Genomic DNA, 5,722 nt, shown 5'->3' with positions numbered 1-5,722 from the left:
CCAACGGAATTGACTCGGGATTGTCCCCTGTCGATGCTCCTTTGCTGGCCATGTTGATGGTGACCTTCGAGAATTCTCCGTCTTTGACTATCCTTCTTCTTCTTCGGAAACGCTTAGGCTTAGTCTCAGACGTTCCGGTGGAAATTCTGTCGAACACCGAAATTCTCCTTGGGGTTTGAGCACAGCAGCATTCTGATAGCACTGCCTTGATTATGTTGGCGCACGGGCAGCGAGACTCCATGTCCTGCACATACTTCTTTCGAGATTTCCCCATACCACCAGCTCTATAGTACAGCTCATCAGCTTGGTAACTGGAGCAACCTATAGAGTGTTGGCATGTATTCCTCGGTAAAACACCATCATCCTCAGATGAGTGTGCTTCCCTTTGGGCATGGGATGCTTTGTTAGCTTTTTCAAAAGTGGCCCGTTCAAGTTTACGTTTTTGTGAACATAAAAATTGAACGGGCTCTTGTATTTCGACTCGCAATCCGATGCGGTCGGTGATAGGGGCTTTCCCTTTCTCATCTTTCTTGGGGGGATTAATTCGACCCCCAGTTTGATTCGAAACTTGGGGACCTTTCAGCGGACCCAATCGTTCCTTGATAGGTACTTTACCTCGATTCCCTGGTAAGGGACCGAGGCGACCTTTCACAGGAACCCTGGATGTTGAAGGGTCCGTGTTCATACCTGACCCCACCGGAGGTGCCGGGGTAAGGGGGAGAGGACTTGGCTTTGGTGAAGGTTGGGCAGCAACTTCTTTCATTCTGGTCTTAGGCGTTGGATTCGCCTTTAGCATCCATACTCGCTTGAGCTTTGGCGGAGTCTTGACTACCTCTTCTTTCTGCATCTGCTCTGCTTTCTTCAAGAGAGCTCGAGCATGCGCAAGCAATGCGCGATGCTTCTTGATTCGCTCTTCGAGGGTTGAGCGATTCCTTGTGACACGAACCCATTTGTTCGTTTCTGCCAGGGAGGAGGAGTTGGTTACATACCGTTGTTGTTCTAAGCGCTGTCTTGATTTGAGGTCTTCGTTGTAGCGGACCCCATCCATAGGCTCCAAAGCCTTGGCCATTTGACGAGCAAGGCGTTGACGCCGCCTTTGGAGCGCCCTCTTTGATAGAGTTGGAGTAGCATCAGTAGCCATCTTCTTGGGGGAGGAGAATCCCAGATTTGCGATCTCGACCACGTTGGGCGACGCGGAGACGCCACGTGGTTCGAGTGCAGCAATGGCTAAGGGATCTTGGGTCTTTGAGCCGAGGTTCTGGCGAACGACTCTGGAAGAGAATGCCTTCTTGCGCCTACTTGGAGAGGCGGATCTGGAGGAGGAGGAAGAGAGGTACTCTTCGAATTTTTGCTGGTCGAACTCGTACTCGACCTCTTCATTCACCCGGATCTTGAATGCCGGTTGCGTCACGACGGCGTCGGTAGCCTAATGAATGATTGATTATCGCAGCGTCAACCATTGGAGTTAGCCCGGTATCTATCCCTTGTTTTCGGTGAAAGTCGCTGTTTTCATTGCTTTCGAATCTGTTACAACTTCAAACGTTACAACAAGAATCGATAAAAGGTCGGTCTTTTTATAAGACCTCCTTGTGCAACAAAACAAAGATTACAACTTTTCACAAATAAACACGAGATCCCGTTTTGGTGCGGTCTCGCTTGCGTGGGTCTTTGGCCTGTGACGGGGATGCTGAGGCGTCCATAGGTGTATTCGATTGTTTTCCCCGTAGATTCTTCGTACGAACTCGGATTTGAGTGATTCTGGGTGCGTTGAATGTGTGACGAAGAGCTCGATCCGCTCTGGTGGTTGGATTATCTGTAGAGTGATCAAGGCACGAAGGGCGTTGTCCTTTTTATGAAGATTGTCGGGCTTCCGATTGGCCCGGGTCTTCGTTGTTCCGAAGTCCTATCCGCTCACATAGCTCGCTGACTCACTTCAATCATTCGTCGACGTCGATTAGACTCATGTGGATTGGATGGTGACGTTCATCGTCATTTTTTAACACTGAACCGTTTGTGGAGACCTATAGGCAATTTTCGATGCCTACATATAGTTTTGTTTATTTTTACTAAACTGAAAAGATACTTAACTTTTTTTAGCTTTTATTGCATACATATAATATATATATAAACTTATTTACAATTTTTTTAGCTTTTATTGCATGTTAATTGTTTATGGAGGTATATTTGCTTAGCATACATTGACACGAAGACATGCAAATGCGAGACTTTTAGCCTCTTACCGGTCTCTTGGAATATTTTGAGTTATTATTATTATTTATGAGGATTTATTTATTTTTGTCTTTGATTATAGTTTTGTTTATTTTCACTTAACTGGAAAGATGCTAACTTTTTTCATCTTTTATTGCATATATATAAACTTATTAGCTGTTTTTTTAGCTTTTATTACATGTTAACTGATTCTGGTGGTATATTTGCATAGTATTCTTTGATAAGTAGACATGCAAATGCGAGACTTATTCTGAATCCGTTGCTTTCTGGTACCTAGATTTTGAAATTAGGGCTAATGTAGTTTTTTCAAGATAATTTGTGCATAATGCACTTTTTCCTTGAATTTTTTATTAGATTTCTGTGTATTCAAATCTATCAAAGTTTATATATGTTGAATTTTAAGGTGATTTTTGTTGTATAGATTTGAAGCAGTTTTCATTATTCTGAATTTGTTCTATATATTAAAGGTAAATTTTATTAATTCTGAATTATTTAAATTTTGTATTCTTATTTCCCTTCGACTATCTGGTAATTTACTTATTTCGGTTTTAATGTAAGCCACAATCATATCTTGCTCTAATTTCACTCATTATTTCCCTTCGACTATCTGGTAATTTACTTATTTTGGTTTTAATGTAAGCCACCATCATATATTGCTCTAATTCACTCAAATATACTCAAACTGGGAAAAAATATTACATCTAAATGTTATGACATGCAGTTTAGCTAATATGTTGTCGAGCATCCGTGATAAAACATGAACTATTTTTTTAATTTTTTTGTTTTTTTTTTGTTTTTGGTTTGTTTTGTTTTGTGTTGTTTTGTTCTTTATAGTGGCCTTTGATTTGTAATAATTGATTGTATGGATTTATTGTATATTGTTGCAAGTTATGTTTTTTTGTTTAGACATTAAAGGCTTCCTCAATGAATGTTTGCTATCCAATCTATCACAGATGAATTATTTAATGAAGGTTTGTTTCTGACAGAATTTTTTTTTTGAAATGAATGAAAATGGTTTTTTTTGGCCTGAGGGGCAATTTTGATGTTATTTGGGAAACGTGTTTGTTTTTAGTGGGAAAAACAAAGTGTTGGGGGCTGTAATGGGAAACACCCCATATTATTGGGGATTTTTTTGGGTGAAATTTACCCATTATTTAATGAACATGGGCAATTTTATTGTAGGTTTCTTGATTTTAGTTCTACGCTAGTGTTAATAGATTAGGTTTATGCTTATTATGATGACTGGTAGTGTTAATAGATTAGTTTTATACTTGATAAATATGCCTTCTCAATTCTCATACCTCAACTCCAAATTTGAGGGATCTTGATCTAACTTAAGTGCCTCAGATATTTCTATCACATTGTTATGATTGCTGACTTTCATCTCCTGTTACTATATTTAAAATGAAGTAATAATTGATGTTTCTTTTCTGCAGCTTCGTTAATTAGGTTTCTTATTAATTGTTATTGGAATTTTCTTCGCAGATATGTAATGCCTGCTCATGCTGCGGTCCAAGTGAAAAAGACCATACCATGGCTGGGCAGGTGATATTTTGTAGTTTGAACTATGGTGGGCTTTCTTTCTTTCTAAATTGGGTTAATTGCAAAAAGACTCATTGTCGTATCCCTGTTTTGAACTCACCATCAATCCAAGTTTTGTTGTTAAATCTACAATTTGACCTGGCACTTTATGCGTTCATCATTTCTCATATGCTTGTTTGTGTGTCCATATGTTGTGCTCGCGTGTGAGGGCTTGCATTTGCATGCGTTCATATGTATTTGTGCTTGTGGGTCTCCCTAGGTTGTGGTTCATGATATCTTCTTATGTTATCCATATTGGTCTTTTGGTATATACTCTTGCATATAGTCTTAAAGAAATATGACAAACTTTGCTAAATCTTTTTAATCAGTCCTACTAATTGAACTTATTACAAATATTTATTATGTAAATATTATTTTACAAATGACACCCATTATACACATATAAATAGCTAAGAGTGGATTTTTAGGGCTGGGGTATTCTCTTTTGCATTTGTCCGCCGCCTCCTTCAGATCTGATCTTTCTTTAACTCTCATCCATCAAAACCGACTCCAATTGATCAAGGGATTGAATCTCGTCATCTACTCCTCCATCAAATCTCGTCGTCGACTCCGCCCTCGAAGCTCGTCGTCGACTCCTCCCTCAAATCTCGTCGTCGTTCACGGTTTTAGGTAAAGATTTTTTTTTTCAGATTTGTTGATTTAACCTTTAATGATTGATAATTTCATTCTTTAATGCTCTCACTTTTATCATCTTTCATCTTTAATGCGATAGATCTCGAAGACAGAAGGTAGGTCGTGCGGCGTCAGAGTTTTGTCACTAATGTCTAATCTTTTAGCCTGTTACCTGTCTCATGTGAAATTTTGAGTTTGTTTGTTACTTATGAGTAATTATTTATTTTTGTTTGATTATAGTTTTGTTTATTTTTACTAAACTGAAAAGATACTTAACTTTTTTTAGCTTTTATTTCATACATATAATATATATATAAACTTATTTTTGCATTTGTCCGCCGCCTCCTTCAGATCTGATCTTTCTTTAACTCTCATCCATCAAAACCGACTCCAATTGATCAAGGGATTGAATCTCGTCATCTACTCCTCCATCAAATCTCGTCGTCGACTCCGCCCTCGAAGCTCGTCGTCGACTCCTCCCTCAAATCTCGTCGTCGTTCACGGTTTTAGGTAAAGATTTTTTTTTTCAGATTTGTTGATTTAACCTTTAATGATTGATAATTTCATTCTTTAATGCTCTCACTTTTATCATCTTTCATCTTTAATGCGATAGATCTCGAAGACAGAAGGTAGGTCGTGCGGCGTCAGAGTTTTGTCACTAATGTCTAATCTTTTAGCCTGTTACCTGTCTCATGTGAAATTTTGAGTTTGTTTGTTACTTATGAGTAATTATTTATTTTTGTTTGATTATAGTTTTGTTTATTTTTACTAAACTGAAAAGATACTTAACTTTTTTTAGCTTTTATTTCATACATATAATATATATATAAACTTATTTACAGTTTTTTAGCTTTTATTGCATGTTAACTGTTTATGGAGGTATATTTTCTTAGCATTCATTGACACGAAGACATGCAAATGCGAGACTTTTAGCCTCTTACCGGTCTCTTGGAATATTTTGAGTTATTATTATTATTTATGAGGATTTATTTATTTTTGTCTTTGATTATAGTTTTGTTTATTTTTACTTAACTGGAAAGATGCTAACTTTTTTCATCTTTTATTGCATATATATAAACTTATTAGCTGTTTTTTTAGCTTTTATTACATGTTAACTGATTCTGGTGGTATATTTGCATAGTATTCTTTGATACGTAGACATGCAAATGCCAGACTTCTTCTGAACTCGTTGCTTTCTGGTACCTGGATTTTGAATTTAGGGCTAATGTTGTTTTTTCCAGATAATTTGTGCATAATGCACTTTTTCCTTGAATTTTTT

Source organism: Asparagus officinalis, chromosome 7 (genome assembly GCF_001876935.1).
Source record: "Asparagus officinalis chromosome 7, Aspof.V1, whole genome shotgun sequence".
NCBI classification, from domain to species: Eukaryota; Viridiplantae; Streptophyta; class Magnoliopsida; order Asparagales; family Asparagaceae; genus Asparagus; species Asparagus officinalis.
The sequence above is the reverse complement of the archived record's forward strand: the minus strand, read 5'-3'. Positions refer to the sequence as shown.